Source organism: Pseudopipra pipra, chromosome 1 (genome assembly GCF_036250125.1).
Source record: "Pseudopipra pipra isolate bDixPip1 chromosome 1, bDixPip1.hap1, whole genome shotgun sequence".
Classification (NCBI taxonomy): Eukaryota; Metazoa; Chordata; class Aves; order Passeriformes; family Pipridae; genus Pseudopipra; species Pseudopipra pipra.
Genome location: NC_087549.1, coordinates 141747135 through 141766572, shown reverse-complemented (window position 1 = coordinate 141766572; position 19438 = coordinate 141747135). Strand labels below are relative to the sequence as shown.

General features: G+C 36.8%; 1 protein-coding gene and 1 long non-coding RNA gene across 14 annotated transcripts in view; both read left to right on the top strand.

Moving 5' to 3' along the window:
- Window positions 1-19438, top strand: part of PARD3 (par-3 family cell polarity regulator) — a 451653-nt gene that overhangs the window by 383816 nt on the left and 48399 nt on the right. The window lies entirely within an intron of this gene.
- LOC135403362 (uncharacterized) lies at window positions 14531-17746 on the top strand. The gene is made up of 2 exons (XR_010425374.1): window positions 14531-17350; window positions 17542-17746. It is a non-coding gene; the product is annotated as an uncharacterized LOC135403362 (long non-coding RNA).

The following is a 19438-nucleotide window of genomic DNA, read 5'->3' as shown; positions in this document are numbered from 1 at the left end:
AGAGTTGAGTTTTGGTTTTTGTTAGGAAGGATCAAGACATCATAAAAATTCATGTGGCGTTTGTATACATAGCTTCTCAGATGAACAGTTGTGCTTCCATCTTTTGAACATGTACATTTCAAATTTTGCCGCAAATGTGCTACATGTATTTCAATTTTTGGCACAATACTTTTAAACCGTCTTTGTGACTCTCTGTCTTCATGGTATTAGGCAGTTTGTACAACACTGTTGAAACTGAAAGTGTTCCTAGGTAAAAGATGTAAATGACTGAGATTCAAGGTAGGGAGCCCAAACTGGGACCTGCTGCAATCTAGTTAAATAAAAATGGTCCAACACTTAAATGTTCAGATAGCTGGGCTATATCATGGATAATGGAGTATTTTTTGTATACATGTGCCAAATATGACATAATAATAATACTTTGGCAATGTTCACCATAATTTTTATACAACAAGCCTTAAGTACCTGCTTATGGATCTTCTGTGCAACTCTCCTTTATACAGTCTTTAAAACCTTCTATCACTCAGAACTGCAAGATGTGCTCTTCTTTTTTTAAGTAGGCTTGTTATCATTTGACAGCAAGATTCTGTGCATGCTTTTGTTTGGCAATTTTATGTTAGAGTTGGAAATATTTTGGGCTGCCTGTATACTTTTTATTGTTACAGATCAGAGGGAGTAATCATTTGTTTGCGTTGCAGAAGTGATCCATATCTTCACTTGTAGGTATAAAACAAATGCATGTTGAAACAGAGTCCCTCCTCCAAAGAGATTACTTCTTCATTTATATTGAGAAGTATCATGTAAATGCGGAAAATAGTGATGTTTATATAATTTTCACTGTTGCCCAACCTGATGATTGTGAAGAATCAGATTACTTTTTAAAAATATATGAGCTAGTAAAATGGATTGTTTCCATCTTGTGGCATTGTTGATTGGCTAATTGCTGTTTACCACTGTACCAGCTTTGTTTTTATGAGAAGTTGAATGAAAAGTGAGCGATAAGAATTCAGTTTAATCTAGAGAAAGAGCATTAGAACAAAGTTTAAATTACAAGTACTGAGAACTCCTCAAATGAAGATCTCCATGGGTCACTCAGCTTAGAAATGTGTTCATGTTCTTAGCTGCTCCTGGGTATGACGGTCTCTCTGCTGAGACAGGAAACATGCTTGTTCTAATAGTGGTTTATGAAGGATTAAGGTAAGGTCTTTCTGATTTGTTTGTATTTTAATGAGAATGTACTTTCTTAGTCTTGTGTCCATGTAAAACCTCCACACTGTCAGATTTGTAGATATATTAATGAGTTTAAAGGGAATGGTAGTTAATTAGCATTTGGAATATACTATATCTTTGAAAATGTGGACTGGGGGTGGTACAAGTCTGAAACCAAAATAGACTAGCATGCCATAAGTTTCTGTTTTAATTGAACTAATTGAACTAGATTACTGCTTTTTATATTCATAGATATTCTTTCTGCTCTGATTTTTATTATTTTTACTAATTTGCTCCTTATTAGAAATGACTGTAGTTGAGTTCATGAATTGTTGACAGAAAAATCTCTTCAGCTCAGCCTTTGATTATTCGTGGTATGCTGTTGATCTTTGGAATAATGTTCTATAGTTTAAGCTTTTAGAGCAGAACTTTTATAAACAGAAAGAAGGGAGGTTTGAAGAAATTTTAGGCCAGCTATGAAAACTTTTTCTATTTAAGTCTTTGTTCAAGAGAGTTTTGTTCCAAAGAAGCCCCTATATGTCAAGTTAATTTTTAAAAAAATTTACTCAAGGGAGCATCATTTCATCACCTGAGGTATGCAGCGTGTTGTAAGACTTCTAGTAGCAAACAACTTTTTTGTTAAATAATGCACGAGTATGTAAATAATAATTGTGTCTTTACTATTTCTTAATCTTAGCCTCAGCTGTATTATTCCTGGAATATTTGCTAAATTTATTTCCGAGGCACTAACTCATGGGAGCAGTCCCATGATTTCAAGCTGAAAGACTGAAGTGGGCTTTTGTAACATTTTATTTATGGAGTTCATTTATTGACTTTTCTGTAATGCTCAGCACTGCGGTGTCTGAACACCTCATGGAGACTAATGCATCGAGCATCTCAGCAGTAAGGGAAGTTTTATTTTATGGATGGGGAGCTGAAGCACTTACAAATTGGCCGGAGCTCACCGGCACTCTGTAGCAGAGTTGAGGAAAGAACCTGCGTTTTCTAATTCTCACTCTAGTACCTTGAGTGAAATGCCATCTTTCCTCTCTAAACGAGTTTACACTTGTTTTCCAGTGACAAATAGACTGTCAAAGTAGTTTAAAGGTCTGTCATGGTTGAGAAACATCAACTGTGATTCCAAAGTTAACCAGGATCTTAAATTTCCCCTCTGCTGGCAATGGCCACGGCCCCTTGAATTGCAGGCACCACAAAACCCCTGGGGATGAACCAAGACTTTGTCATAGTTCAGATGAAATTGAAAACTGGGACTGTTTTGGGACATGGAACAGGCACCAGTGAACTGTGAATTCTCTCTCTATGTATGTCTATATTGTTGCAGGGAAATCATTGATAACGCTGTGACAGGCGCCTGGCTGGAGGGGGCTCATGGGACGATGTGGAGCCTGTCCTGTGTTACAGCTGTGACAGTAGTGCTCTCATCTGCCCAGGCACTTCACCGAGGCTTCCCAATGGTCAGCTCTAACATGTGGGGCAAAGTTCTGCATTTCTGGGGTTTTTCCTTCAGAAGGGAATATAGGTCTGCACTAGAAAAATGAGAAAAATGTCATCAATTTAATTTCTCTCTTGCTTTCTGAAGGAGAGCCTATTTCAGTGTTTTTTATTAGGTAATAAAAATTTAATTTGTTGTTAGAGATTGTATTATCCCAGCAGAGATACTGAAGTTACACGTAAAGAAACATGTAATTTTCATTGCATAAAAAAAAAAAAAAAAAGGAGGGAGCAACAAAATTGCCAAAAAAGAAGTGTTTCCATGTGGGAACATCATCAGAGTGGAGGAGGGGATGTTGGGAACATTATTCTGATCTACAAAGTTTATTTGAGTTTGGTACATCTGTACAAATGCAATTTACCTTTAAGCATAATTGGCTGTCGTGTTAAGCTCCCTGTCCACTGTGAGGAAATCATCGTTATGGCTTTCATATGGGAAGGAATTCAGGAGTGCCTTGTTTACATTGCCACCATTTATAAAACATTTAAAACAGCTATTCTGCTGAATAAACATTTGAGAGCCTGAAGGATAAGCATATCGGGTAAACTTCTTAAGACTAAACTTTCCAAACCATTTCCTGCCAGAGGGACCTAACAGTAAAATTGCAAACTCTGTGCTCCAAGATGAGATAGGCAGAATTAGATTAAGCAGCTTACTGTTGACATGTCTATTGATCTGGGTTCAGCGCCGTTTCCTGTCTCTGCTAGCAGTTAGATTGCTGTATACAATAACACAGTGGCCTGGTTTATGTGAAATTGGGGGACTCCGAGCATCAATTACTCCAGGAAGGCAGTGGCACTGGGAGATAAGGTTAAGCCGCTCACAGTGTTTAAGACTGCTGAAACCCAAACAACATATTTGCTGTCTAAATTGCTGCTTATAAATTTGACAGCGTTCCATTTATGTTGTTGATTTTTTTTTTCCCCTCTCCAAAGAGAGATCATCCTGTATTATTCTCTGCAGGTAGCAGTTTGGTTCTCATTATAAACACGCATTGTTCGTTAGCCTTCCCTTCCTATCAGCCCTTTGTTAAAAGTTCCTAAGCATCACCTGGATATTTGAATAGAAAATAGTTAGGCAGGAGGGAGAAAGGCATAAAATGTTATAGAAAATACTCAACTGACAAAATTTTCATGGTCATATTGATTCTGGTTCTGCATTAAAGGCATTGTTTTTTGTTTTCCCCTTGCTGTCTGGGTACACAGCATTGAATAACAGTGGCAAAAATGAAAGAAACCTGGTACCCTTGAATTTCTCATTTAGTCTTCTGTTTTCTTCATAAGCAGTTCCCTCTTATGCCATGTTACTTTTTTCTCTTTCTCAGAGACTATTAACAGAATCAGTTGAAAGCAAAATGATGCTTTTCACATTTAAAGAAACCTGTAGAGAATTGTTTCAGGGGTCTGCTTGTGATTCACTCAACCTCTTTTTTTTCCTCTGGAAGAGGGTCATGCAGAAGAATTTTTCTCCAGGGGGTGCCTTTTAAGCCACTTTACAGGTGGCTATCTCAGTTTTATGCCACACGCATTGCCATTGTCTTAAAATCAACCTTCAAAAAGAAATTCAGTATTCCCCTAGAAGTACTAGCAAAGTTGAGTCAGTTCTGGCATTGCGATGGGAGATCTGTGCTGTGAAACTGATGAAAGGAAATATTTTAATAGTGACATTTGAGTTCATTTATCATGACATTTTAGGGGCTTGGTGGTACATATTTTATCTTTGAACAATCTCCCATCAGTCTACTGCCATTAAAGTGGGGGAGGGCACTCCTTTCACACAGAGCACAATGCCATAAAAGTCCAAAACGATACAGCAGTCAACTGTGATGAACTGAAGTAGTTCTAACTATTATGTGACAAAAAATGAAATTGTCTCCTTTTATTAATTTAATTTTTAAATAACTTGACATGCTGTAATTAACATTGCCCTATGCTAAAATTACAACAACATCTGAGCTTCTGTATATTGGCTCATACCTTGATGCTATAAATGAATATATAGGAATATTGGAAAGCTAACAGAACATACTTCAAGTCTGTTTTAGCATTTCATTGGCATATTTTTGAGTTTTATTTTAATGAGTTGCTGATTGATGTTATTGTTGGCTTTTGTATAAGAGGCACTAAAGTACTACCAGCAGGTGGGCACTAATAAATACTTTATATTGCTGAAGATTATAACTATCAATACAAAACCTATTCCAATTATTGTGAGGAGGCTGAACCCACAAAGTCCAATGTCACTGAGGTTTATAATTCCATCCTCATCTAATGCTATTGTGTAGGTACATGTGTGATCTTTACAGGGAGTATCCACTTTCAGACACTGCACTGCCTCATCACAATAGGTTTCTGTCATTTAGTGATTTAAATTACATCCTTTTATTTTGTTAACTCCTTTAATAAGTGTTTTAAACTGCCACCTTCTGCTCTCTCTTTTTTGCACCTTCTCCCTCCTGCAGAGTCTCCTTGCAGACTTGCTAATTCTTCAGGGGTTTTCCTGACACCTTCCTGTCCGTCAGTCCTGTACAGTTAATCAAGGGAACCAGTGAGCATGCAGGGGTTAGCCTGAAGCAGAGTTAATCGGGTTGGCTTTGACTTAATTGTGCCTATTGTTATAGGAGAAATCAGCACTTAGTGCAGGGGGCCAGTGCTGCTGATTGCTTGAGAGGCTCAGCTTGCAATATGGTGTTACAATGTGGTGCATTGCCCCAGAGTTGCTTCTAGTTGGAAAGAAAGAGTTCTAACATTTTTAGCCTAGATAGACATGAAAGTAATAGCTTAAAAGTATATAAGCTTATACCCTGGGTATTAAAATAAAGAGCAAATGAATAATACGCAGTGCATATACTGTTTTGGGCTGCTACAACTGCATGAGAACTGAAAATCAGTTGCAGCACATAGGTGTTTAACTATGAGCACTCTCTAGCACATCTGCGCATCATCTAGCGTAACCATGTAGTAATAAAGAACTATAGGAAAGTCATGGAGTGACAAAAATCAGGGTCTGCAGACATCAAAAAAAACCATGCTTTTTTAAGGTCCAACACAACTTTATCTCAGACTGCCACTGATAGTAGTTTGGATTTTTTTCCCACAAAATATCAGAAAAACAAATACCATGTTTAAATGCTAAATTCTCTCTGAAAGTGAACTCATGTTGCATGAAGAATAGTTGCATTCTTTCTCTGCTTTGATTGAAAAGCAAGCTAAGAATAAGGGGGTTTGGACAAAGTAAATCTTTTGATTGTTGACTTGCAGGTGCTTAGATGACTACAGACATTGGTATAGCTCTGCAGTTGTATCTCTTTGATGATGTTGATATTACAAAATGAACTCTTACAGAGTAAAGACAGATCAAACCATTAAAAGCTAGCAAAAAGCAGTATAGACCCACACAAATTAGAAAAGGATAGAAATGGTTCAGCAGATGCTGTCAGACGAGCTGTCACCCAGTAGCATATCAACAGGAAATTTCCAGTTCAGGCTTATAGACCACTCTTTTATGTCATATATTTTTCTAGTTCCTAAGTTCTTCTGTGTTAGTGTAATATCCAGAAGCCACAGTGTCTTCAGCTATGTGTGAGGTACCTGTAATAGTGTGATAAATAGCTCATCTATGCCACAGGGTTGATGCATGTTCTCTTTTTATGATACTAATGATACATTGGTATCATTACAATATAATAAGGGGAAAAAAATCTTATGATATTATTATTTTCCATTATTTAACATTGTTTTCCTAGCTATGTATGAAGGAAATTAAATCTTTTTGAGGTTTTCCAGATGACAAGCTCCCAAATGGTATCAGGGCTCTCAGCATTCAAAGCAATGTATTGAAAAAAGTAAACCCTGCTTTAGTAAATGACTGGATTTTATCAAATTAATTCTAAAGTGAATTTATAGTTCCCTAAATAATTAAAAGAAATACTCCTAAAATTATTTACATTTACTTCTTGTTGGTTTTATGTGACCACAGCTTTAAACTGAAATAAAACCTTTTTATTTCTCCTCAGATCTGTTTCATTTTATGTAAGACTTCAAATCCAGTGCTATTTTCACAGTCTTATATAAAAAAATTATTTTATTTAATCAATTTGTTTTTAACCTTATTAACCGTATTAAGAACATCCTACATCTCTTAAGTCCTATCAAAATAATTTTTTTTTAATTTGAAACTAAATTGTTTCTCAGGAGGAAAGTTTGCTGTGTTCAAATTACGTGGAAGAATGGCACACATGACATTCCTGTTCATATTAGCTTTGTGCCTGAAGCTCTCATGATGGAGTCATTTACAATTTCACTTCTATGTTGATAAGCCATTATCTGTACACTGTTTTTATAACTGCAGGGTTTTGCACTTTGCCACAGACAAGTAGCACTAAGTTCACTTCAATCTATTTCCCTAATTTCTCTGTAATGCACCGTGACCTTTCCCAGGATGGTGTTTCTTTGTAGCAAGATGAAGAGGAAGGAAAATAAGAGTTTGCCCTTTCCAACTAATTGACCAATGTTTTGTTTTAAAGGTAGTGTTACCTTTTTAATCCAGTTGTTAAAGACATAATTTCTTTATTCCTTTGTTCTAGTGAATTCTGCAGTAGTCTGGAACATTCCATAAGTGCAGTCCAAAGCTTATTATGTAGAAATTACAAGTAAAGTTATCTTCAGTCAGTAATTCAGTCGCTATGCTTGCAAGTAATACCATTGGTAATGTTCGTTACAATATGGTGATAACAATTAAAATAATTGTTTATTAATTTCTTAAGTGTGTTTTAACATTTTAATCTTTAAAGGATGTCCTACAGGAGGGGGAGTTTTGCAAGCCATATGTTAGGAAAGAATGAAAAAATCTTTTATTTGTAAGTAATTCACTTTAAAAGTTAAATAACACACTATGAATAAAAATGTAATGGGCTGTAAGACAACTTTGAGGTTCTTGGGTTTTCATGAGGAAAACTTATTTTTGTGAAATGTTCTCAGGAAGATGTGTGATCTGGATTGCACAAGCAGCTATAAAGTGAGACTCAATGAGGAAATAAAGGCGCTTTGCATTTACTGATTCCGCACCCAAGCCATATGTTTTAACATGCATGAGGTTTGTTTTGCTATTTCAGGGCAGAGAAGCAGTAAAAGCAAATATTCACATATACACGCACAGCAGACTCCTAAATTCAGCTCTTTCTGAACATAAATTTGCTATCTTCCAAGTAGGAATGGAAGGTTCCCTGTGATGTGGCAGAAGCTGCAGCACATAAGGCATCGTCGTACACTGGATAGAGAGACATTCTCAATACGTCAGACTTCTCTGTGCTCAATTGGAAAAGCTATTAAGCAGTGACTGCAGGGCAGTGTTTTTACTTTTTCCATGTCTTGGCTTGTTTATGTTAAATCAGACCACAGGAGGTCTGTTGCGTTTCTCTGGCAGTTATTGCAAGGCTTGCTGTGGCAAATTCTATTTATGACACTTGCTGTATCCTAGGTGCAGTGCATCTTGGCAGACAATCTGGAAAATTTCCCATCTTTGTACTTGCAGAATATAATATCTCAGTAATGGTGTGACTGTGGTGACTCACTGCGAAGGTCCTAGGTTCAACTACCACAGTAGCCAAAAAATCTAGACACATTTTTAATTGCTGGCATGACATTTGAAGTATTTGCTTCACCACTGGATGTAAAATATTAAATTGAAACTCCTTCTGTTTTGGCTAGAATATATTAAAATTAAAGATAAAATCCAAGAGCAGCATTTCAGAGGTATAGGATAATGGCTGCTGGCCAGCATTTTTTTACCAATGTGATGATCACGTCTATTAAGTGGAAATAATCTTACATATGTGTGTTTTGGTACTGCAGCTATTCTCACTGACGTGTGCACTGTCAAACATGCAATTATCCTACATTAATAACATATTGGTGATGACGGAGATCTTGGATTCTGTTGTGGTTCTGCACAAATGTAAACATGTTGTCAAAAATCATTTATCCGTACGCTAAATGCCATTTTTTATTCCATTGTAAAGTCTCACTTCAAAACTGGTGACCAACTCTTCTTTAGGCAAAAGTATATCTTCCTTGTAAAATCAGAGACCATTGCAACCTTTTGGGAACTTATTTCATATAAACTTAGGGAATCTTAGTTTATAAGAAGTCATGCAGTTTATTTACAGAGTGTGTAAAACAAAGTGACGAGAACGGTTGAGCTATGGTGAATAACTTTCTTGTGGGGTTTTTAGAGTCTTCTGCTCCTTTTGTTTTTACAACCTGCATTTCATGGTCAAGCAGGGGGAAATTATTCTGTCTATTTATAAAACAAAGCAAGTTAGGGCCTCAGGACCCTATTGAGTGAGAATGATGATTATATAGATGGTCATCAAAGGCCCAGTGCTCGTATAACTGCTGGGTGAATAATAAGACTTCTGTGGGGGTTTTGGTGTCTTGCCTTTATGCTGGGTTGCTGATGTGGTTTGATAAATGTGTAGAGCTAGAGGATCCATGGGATAATTGGCACAACCTCCATAGATCTCTGGGAGGTTGCCTGGAGCATCTGCCCATAAGGCATGGCTCTCAAGCTTGAGAGCCCCAGCTCTGGCAATGCCACAGACTTATTTGCCACCTTGACATTAGTTTCCATGTAGTGACAGAGTACTTGGGTCCACTCAGTTGCTCTATGAAAGCTGCATCAGCTTGGAAGCATGGACTAACCTTTTCCTGTCATCTCTTTTTTTTGGTGCCATATCACATTTCCTAATTCTCATGCTGTTTCACATGTCTGTCATTGGCATGGCAGAGTTGACAGCTGCTACATGATGGCAAAGCAAATGCATCCTAGCCTCCTTGCAGTCCTCCCACTTGTGACTCACATCATTTTTCTAAAGGAGAGTATAAGGACTTTAAGGACAAAGAACTTCTTTCAGCACTTTGGGAGGCTTTTTCTTTCTTGTGATAAGAACTACCAGAAGAATACATTTTGCAGTAGGAGACGTAGCTGCTTTATAAGACCGATACCTATGGACTACCATAATTAATGTGTGAGTCTGGAAATGGTAAGAGAAGACAAAAGAAGTGAAAGGGAGCTCAGTCTTGTACTTCCCAGCTGCTGATGCCGGTGACTTCAGTAACGAATGCCGATCATGCCAGAAATGCAAACAGCATGTGGACGGGTTTGTTTCCATTGTAAAGAGATAGCATACTTAATTAATTTCATGAGGCCTCTGGGCTGCTGTTGACAAAATGTGCTTACACCACAAAGTTAGGTTTCGGGTTAAGGATAGGGTTAGGGAAGGTTCAACGTGCTGATCCCTAGACTCAAATTACCTTTAACATTTTCTTTAATGATACAGATGCACTAGTTCTGCTTAATTACACTTTGCTGTCTCAAGCAGTCTTCCCCTTGCTTCACTGAAAGTTTTACTACAATGCTTTATTCTGATTATGAAAATTAATGTACTTGTACTATCTTTTAATTTGCACAAGTAAAGTCTCCTTTTTTCAAAATGTCAACCACATTATATAGTAGAAGTTTATAGTAGGAAGTCATGACTTTCAAAGTCTAAAATATTCCAGTGTGTAGTGTTATAATGTAAAGGCAATATAGTAAAAAGCAGGATGTTACTGACCTGATGGAAATCAGCACAAAATTATTTTTTAAAATATTTAACAGTTGAAATTATTTACTAAATTTTACTTCTAATCCAGTTGACATTTTGAAAAAAGGAGATATTTTTCATGGTCATTGTACAGGTTTCCCCCCACTCTTTTTCTTGTGTGCTTTTCTGTGCATCCTCCAAGTTCCTGGGTGGGGGGAAACCTGTACAATGATCATGAAAGCCTGAAAACACACATTTTGTTTCCTAGTACTTGAGTTTTTGAACTTGGTTGAAGGCGAATGTATATAAAGTGTCTTCCGTTTTACTGTTAGGTTGGGGCAGCCCTGCTTTCAGGACACTGAGTTGTGTCCACAGTAGCCCTGGGCTTTTACCTCTGTTGCCTATGCCCTGCAGAGCTGAGTGCCCCAGTTCCCCATGCAGAGGCATGAGCAGTGTCTGAGGGGTTTCACTCTTGCTTGGCCACCCCAGGGGTGGGGTCAGGGGGGGCTGTGCCAAGCACACACTTCTGCTGACTTCCCTGGAGTTGAGCTGATGTCCTTCAGGGTTGAACTGTCCCTGATACTGCACTGTGAGTTACTGACACCAGGGATATGATGAAAGCCGATAAAATTGTCACTGTGGCAGACAGTGGGATGTTTAGCAAAATATACCCACGTTTATTTCCAGAGACCACTTCTGCACTGCAGAGTTTGCTAATGTGTTGCCTTAGAAAGCTCAGCTGTAGCATAGCACGTGCTCCATGGGTTTTATCTTTCATTGCTTTTTCTACAGAGCTCCCGATTTTTCTCGTGTGTTGCAGAGGCATAGGGCTGTTATGGGAGACAGGTTGAATTTGATGAAGAAATAAACTAAGAGAGTTAAACTGTGTGAAGTCTCTAAGGAATGAGAAGCCATTGCCCATCTTAATTCTGAGAATAGGTATGATTTAGTACCAGTTAATTAGGGATACAGCTGGCAGCCAGAAGGAATGTGGCTGCGTATGGAAATCATAGCTTTAAAAGACTAAGAAAATATGCTGAATGTAGGTGTGAAATTACCAAGAATTTATTTGAACACAATTTAATATCATCTAAGAAATAATCCACAGACAGCAGAGGACCTAAAACTGCTTAAATTTGTACATGCTCTACACCATTTTTTTCATTAGTGAATTTGTACTTTCCCCCTCCTGGACCTGGCAAAGACTGGGGCTTAGAAAATTAGTAAAATAAAAATTCAGAGAACAACCAGAAGATATCAGGATGGTGATTCACCTTGCTAGGAAATTGAATTCTCTTAAGGGAAAAAAATAAAAAAAATGTATTTCGCATCTCTACACATAAAGATATTGTTGGATTATTTTTTTAAACCTACTAGGTGAAAAAAAATCACCATTTCTGAAAAGTGCCATTTGATACTTATGGAGATATTAAAAGCAATTTCTTAAGTAAAACAAGAAAGTAAACATTCAAGATATTTTTACAGAAATAATATTTTCATTTAAAGTCAAAATGATGGATTCCCTTACTACCTTCTTTCAGCTTTTCCTGCAAATTGTATGTAAATGAATGCAAATAAGCAGTCCTCACTTCTAAGTTGCATAGAAGTATAAAAATGCATAAAATTAAGATGTTCAGACAGAGCTGTGCATCTCATTTATGTAAAGAATTTTTAAACTTAAATATTTCAACTAAAAGTGTTATTGTTTCAGGTCATAAAATGGTTTTTTTCTGCATTACAGAGAAAGTGCATAGAAATTTTGTTACCTTCTGAAGACCTGGTAGTGTTTGTGGGAGTTGGTCCTGTGTCAGCCAACCTAATAAAAAACCCCAAAAAATCTAGGAAATAACTAAAAGGTCAGTACTGCAATTTTGAACATTTTCCACCAAAGTGTGGACTAAGTTCCACCAGCTTTCATGACCTGATTTTCTCTGTCTGTTTAATCAACAATTCTGCAGTGGATAAACCTGAAACCTAGTGGAAAAGCAACCTTGAATGTCAGAACCACAGAAAGTTTTTTAGTTCAAACCTGCTTAAAACCTGGTGCTACAGCCAGCAGACTCCCCACTTGACTCTAATGGTGCTATGCATCATAAGAAAGGAAAATTCTCCTTGATTTTCAATAAGATACCAGACTTGAGTAATGCCTGTGGTGCCGTAAGGGATTAACGATCTCTGTGCTATTTATAACCAGGCAAACTAAATTGCAATTTTTTGTAGAATTATCGGAGTTTTATTGTGCTACCCATCCAAATTCAGCAAGTAGGGCTCATTAGTGTGTAAAACGGAGTTAATTTATACTGAGTATCCCCCATCTTCGGATAGGTGGCTCTATGTAAATCATCTGTTCTGGTCATTAATTTTGACTGTTTGCATTTCCTTTGCTGTGTGAGCATAAGTATGAAATATTAACTAAACTTCCCTGGCAAAAGTGCCCCCTCATGCCTCGTACTTGATGTGGAAAACATTTGCTCTTCTTGCAGAGCTCCCATGTAATCGAAGGGTGAGAGCTGTATTATGCAGCTTAAACACCTAATGATAATTGGCATTTAAAACAAATTTCCGTAGCTCTAGAAACAGGAAACCAAGGTATCTCTAGAAAGCCATTCAATGAATACTTCCGAAATATTGGGAAAAGTGTAGTGAATCTTTCAATGGTTGATTCCATCATGATTGATCTTATAGTTTTTTGAAGTAATTGATGGTATTTCTTTAGTTCAGTCTGTTAGTGCAAATAATTATTAATCAATATGCACTCAGCTCTTACTTTAGAGGATAATTTTAACACATGATTTATTCTGAACATTTCAATTGAACTACCTTTACAAGGAGAAAATCAATTGGCTAGTGGTCTAAAGCACTTTAATTATCTGATGAGCTATATTCTGTATTAGGCTTATTTGAGTTAGGGGATTTTTTTGTACATTGTCCCACAGTGATAAAACCCTTCTGCTGGGCTCTACTTTTCTATCCTCAGATCTACACTAGTTCTCTATTTCAGGTTATTTTGTCTTAGAAATTTTCAGTTCAATGCTGCAGACGTGATAGGATTAAACCCTAACTTGGGAAATTAAATAACATGCAAAATGGAACAAAAATAGAGCTTTTTCCACATGAGAAAACAGTTGGTTGGGTTGTTTTTTGTGAATGTGTCAGCACATTTGTAATTTCTTTGGATGTTTTCTCATTCATCGTAAGCATAGCAGTGGAAAATTACAGTTAATTTGAAATGATAACGTGATGCCAGAACTTAGGCAGAGGTTTGAAATATTATAGGACAAAAGGTGAAATCATTAATTCATTTGCAGTGAATATTAAATTCCTGAAATATGCATTACTCTCTCATTATGTTTATATTTACGTGTTTTAATATGCCTGTAAATATTATTGAGAGTCTGCAGCAGCATTTGTGCCGTGTCCATGAGCATGTCAATACAGCCTTTCAAAGTAATTTGCACTTGGACTGAGGCAAAAGGTTACAGAGCCATCTGTCATCATGAAAAATCATTAGAATAAAGAGTGTGGTACAATTTCACTCATGTTCAGGATACGTTGTGTTTCAACTGCACCAGTACAAACACTTCTCTCAGATGCCCTTCGTAGGCCTAACAGGGAAACTTGAAAAGAGTGTTGTACCCAAATAGATCAAATGTCAGTGGATTCACACCAAACAAGACTTCAGCCTACAGACAGTCTGGTGGCAGCTCTTTTGGATCTGGCTTGGGTTGCCCTGGAAGCTCAAGAATAAGAGTTTCTGCCTCTAATAATAAAAGGAGTTGATGTTCTTGAAGTGGCCTGAAGTTAATTTTTGGCTATATATCCATTCTTTATTGCATTTCTTATATTTCTCCCAATCATAAACATCCAGTTTTCTATTTAATGAGATTATAGTAATTGTTTCTGAGCTCTCGTGGCTTTCCATAATACTGCAAGAGATGAATCAGTTTTTCCTTTGGAATAATACAGGAAATATTTATTATGTTTTTATACTGAAAAAGCTATATATCTTCAAAGTAGGAAAGTTTAGATCTTAGGGCTGTATTTTGGTGGAAACATTCCTTAAGAAGATTCCTTGGAGGATGTACTTGTAAGATTTTTAAAGAGTCAAATAATAAAGAGACAGCACTACAGTCTGAGGACCCAATTACAGAAACACTTGTACATATGTTTACTTTTAAGTCATTAAGTACTGTGCATATGGAAAACATCATGTCCTTCATTTCTGAGCCTTGATATTCAAATGTAAGTGTTGTAGAAACAGGGCTTTTGAACCTTATCCTGTTAGTTGCCAAGTGCCTTATTTGCTGTCTGAGCTAGTGGGAGATCTGCCTGCTTGATAGCTTGTAGCTCTGTTATCCAGAAAACCATAAAGGAAGGAGTGGGTTTGCTTTAGGGTGTAAAAATATATTTTACTTGATGTTAATTCCTACAGCTGACTACACAACTGGCTCTGAGTGACCTCCCAGAGGATGTCTTAGAAGGAATGTTATGGTGGTATGTCCTGCTAAGAGGCTGTGACTGATGATCCTACTTTAAATTATGTTTTGGATGAGGCAGATACAAGCAATAACAATGTGCATGTTAGAATAAATCTTCACTCATTTCAAGTGGGTAATTAAAGTTGTCAGTGACTTGATTTGGGATCAAGATTTCTATAGGAGCAAGGGAAGGGTCAGTCTTTAGATATATTTGCTGCTCTTGTTTGGTGTCTGAGAGTCTGTCTGCTATCTCCCCTTCTACAGAAATAGCAGCTTTTTTGTTTTCCTACGATGCTTGTTTATCCTATGATGCTTGAAATCTGAACTTTTGCATTAGTATATCTACCTAAAGTTAATAATGAGAATCCTGACCTGGTTCAAATCAACCGGATTTTTTTTCCCTTTCAGTTCAGTTAATGGCCTTTCTATTTTTCACTCAATACCCTTTTTTAAGAACAGCTTTTAAAAACCTGGGATTGGAAGTAGTGCTATATCCTCTGCCTTATGAAAAAACAGATGAAGAAGATGTGTTCATGTAGCCAATCAATAGTTTTTTAACTTGGCTGTTTTAACTTTATATTTTTTGGAGGTGATTATCTCCAAAACCAGATAGTCTGTCTAATGGGTATAGTAAAGGTGATCTCTTTTAGGTTATTTAGTTCAATTTCCAACAGAAGTGAACTATTCAGGAAGTGTATTTAGAAGAGTCTATTTTTAAAGAGTTCTAAGGCTAGAACAAAGGACAGAAGATCATGATGATATGCTGGTAGGGCTGCCACACACAGAAGTACAATAGCAAGCACCTCTGACTGTGGAGGAACTGTCGAAGCACTGTAAAATGTAGTTGCTATGTGTGAAAGATCAAGCAGGTTAACTCCTGGGATTTTTTTCTATCAAGATACTTTCTTCCTTCCATTCTGTTGCCTGCTGTCTTCAGAGCACAGTGATATTGAGGCTCTGCAGATATAAAACATCTGTCTTTCCATCTCCAGTGCACTACAGAAGGATAGCTTTCAATTTAGTAATAAAAAATTTAGCTGCATGTCAGGCTGCCTTTGTTTTTAGGAATTTTTATCATCCTTGAGGCTACAGGCTAGATAGGTATCCCAGTATTTTCTATAATGTAACCCTATTGTTCATTTTTTAAAAAGAATATTTGTAGCCATTGTTACGGAATCCAGATGTATTTAATTTAGTCAGGATTAGGGGCCTAAATTATTTTGTATTGTGCAATTTAGTGTTCTCTTATGTGTCTGAATTCTGTTCTTGAGATGTATGAAAACAACAGCAGGCTTGGTGTTGTAAGGAAAGAGTTCACAGTGCTATATTAAAATGAATTTGGAAATAGGTTCATTTTATTAATTTTAAATAATTGAAAATGCACTTATATAAAACACTGGAATTTTCATATTGCAATCAATTTGCTTAATTTGGTTCATTGGGTACAAATAAGTATGAACTAAAAATGCACATACACAATGTTGTATGCAGAAGTAGGTTTTAAAATCAGGTCTTGAGAATAAATGATAAAGTTTATGTTTTCAGGTTATACAAGGCAAATATAATTATAATGCCTTTATTGGTAGTCACCACAGGCTTAAGCTTTCAGGTTTGAACTCACATAAAACTGTCTTATTTTATGAGCTATGTCATGTTAGTGTTGGATAACTGGCTAGAAGATAAATCTGTACTTAATAGAAATGTCTGAGTTGATGATGTTTGATATAATTTCTATAGAAAGTCTAATTTTGTTGTGAGGAAAAGAGCAGTTTTATGGACAGCTTTAGCTGTAGGCATGATTACTATCCCTCATCATTGCATATATTCTCAGTAATATTTTTGCATTTTGCACCTTATTTAGTATTTGAGGATTTTATTTTTATTTTCATTTTATGCTTACTCACAGTGTACTGTTGTGCTAAAGTTTGGAGGTTTCTGTTGTTTATAGCCATTTTCATAATGGTAGAATCATAGAACAGTTTGTGTTGGGAGGGGTAGCCCACAGCCCCCACAGTGAGCAGTGACATCTTCAACTCGATCTGGTTGCACAGAGCCTTCTCTTCCCCAGGCTGAATGACCCCACCTCTCTCAGCTTGTCTTCATAGGAGATGTGCTCCAGACTTCTGATCATCTTCATGGCCCTCCTCTGGATTTGCTCCAATGGATCCATGCTCTTCTTATGTTGAGTGCCCCAGAGCTGGGTGCAGTACTGCCGGTGGGGATCTCATGAGAGTGGAGGAGAGGGGGAGAATCACCTTTGAGAACTCTGTTGAGGACTAATTAATGCTCTGCTGAGAACAAATTCTGAGGTATCCAGTAAAAGCAAGTTTCTGGGGAGCAGGTCTCAGATCTTTGTTTAGATCTGAGATGTCTGGTGGTGTTGAAAAAGGAGGAAGGAGCTCACTATGTCTGGTGATCGTTCAGTATAAAGGCAGTTAGAGATGACTCCTTCACGTTGTGTTTTAGGAGGACAGGACCAGAGACTCATGGCTTATTTTAGAAGAGTTCTCCTTGTCCTTCATTAACTGAATGTAGCATGAACCACTCTCATAACTGATTAGCATGGTATGCTATTCATAAATAACATGCAATTAGCATATGTTACTAATAAGCAATATTCAGCTAAAATGTCAGCATCCAAGCAGCTTAAACAACAGCTGTTTGAGCAAAACATGCAGTACACATTATATCCCTGTTTTACAGAAAATCGCTTAACCAAAAATCTTGGTTAACCAAAGTTTGCTTATCTATCTCAGGGTTGTACAGCATACAGACACTAGTCAGCTTCGCCTAGCATAGTCCCTGTAAAACTGGCATTTAAGCCAGCTGGCATCTTTCTGCTGTATTCTGGGATTGAGAACATGAAACGCAGTTTGTTTGGAAGGAAAGAAATCCAGTGAGCCTTGGAAAAGCTGAGAAAATATCTTCCTTTCTGATAAAATAAATGAGATTTTAGCTGAAGGTTTTGGTGATCCCTCAAGACATTTAACTAAGCACAAAAATGGAGGTGTAGAAATGTGTCACTAAGGCATATCTGCAACTCCCTATATATGATGCATGTATATGTTTCCATATAAATACTGATATGTGGGTGAAAATAACATGAGAAACTACGAATTCATTTCTAAATATAATATTCTGCCAGAATATTAAGTCCCTTTTTCAAGAAGACCATAAGCTGCTTTGCACTAATAATTTATTTAAAAATTTGATAACTAAGTCTGCTTCATGTTTGTGGCCATGTGCGAACTGCTTGTTTTTTGTAGAGCCTGTTTTTAAAAGTTAATTTTTGTTTCTGATTTAGGACCTTCTTCCTCTGTACTGGTCAGTGTCCAGAATATTATTTGTTTGTTCTCATTGCTCAGGCCATGCTTCTGTGGACTGATAGCTCTTTTGCAGTCAATAAAACAATTCCTTTTCTTAGCAAGCCTATTTTTCCCACTATTGCCTTGACTAGAAGAATGGATTTGCTTCATTGTATTAGAGAGAATATTTTCTGACAGCTTTTGAGTACAGATCATTAAAAAATTACCAGTTTGAAATGTTGACTTTTGTCTCTTTTTTGTCTCAAAAATAGCTTATTATATCTTTCAGCTTTCTAAATAATTAAATCTCCTTGAAAACTCATGCATATTCTGTGTTGGATAGAACAGGTTGTAATTAAGCAGACTTATTAATGATTTTGTTGTTGATAAATTTGGGCGCAACTCCACTCTTGCAGATACCAGTTGACTTTATTGGTCAGATCTTTCTCCTCAGTGAAAGACTGATCTACTGTGTGTGCTGTTGACTGGTTTACAGTGCTGTAAAACCAGAGTAGCAGAATAGAAAACTGTGCCAAAATCACATGTTTGCTCTATGAATAGTAGAAGATTTATGGCATTTTTAATTGCCCATTCCTTTACATTTAATGGCTCCTGTTCTGTAAATGATGAGTTAGACAAGTGCTTTGTTTTCACATTGACACCTGATTTAGGAAATTATTGTATTTACTCTTTTGGAATAAAACAGGAACTTTATATACTCTGGAGTGTGTCCAAGTCCAAGCTGTGGTAAAACCAAGGACAACATTCTGTTTAGGAATTGTCTCTGTTGAGCAAAGGACATTTTAGGATATTTTGTCATAACTATCAGTAGCAGAAAAGAGCCTCACTGTTTCCCAGCTGTGTTCTTAATAGTAAGCTCTTAATAATGCATTTCCAAGTAAATCCAGTGAATTTTGTTGTTTTATTTTTATCCGTTGGCTACCTAAATCCCCCAGATATTTGCATTTTAAATTATTTTATTTTTGTTCTCCTTATCCCATACCTATCCTTTCTTCACTTCATTTGTCTGTATGATCTTCCTGGTCAATAGTTGAAATAACTGAGTGGTGTTTTCCTGTGACTGTTTCAGTGACAATATTTTGCAAAATAGCACAGCTGCTAATTTTGGTGCAGTGACATCCCTCAGTTCTATCTCACAGTTTTAGGAGGAAGTAACCCAGCCCAAATCACTTCACTAGAGTTTTGCCTATTACCTTATTCAAGCCTAAAATCACGCTCCCCTAAAAAAATAGATGTAAGAAACTGCAAAGCTTTCAGCCCCTCAAATTTACATTTTTATTTCTTGCATTTCTGACAAGGTAGATCCAGGCTACAAACCAGAACACTT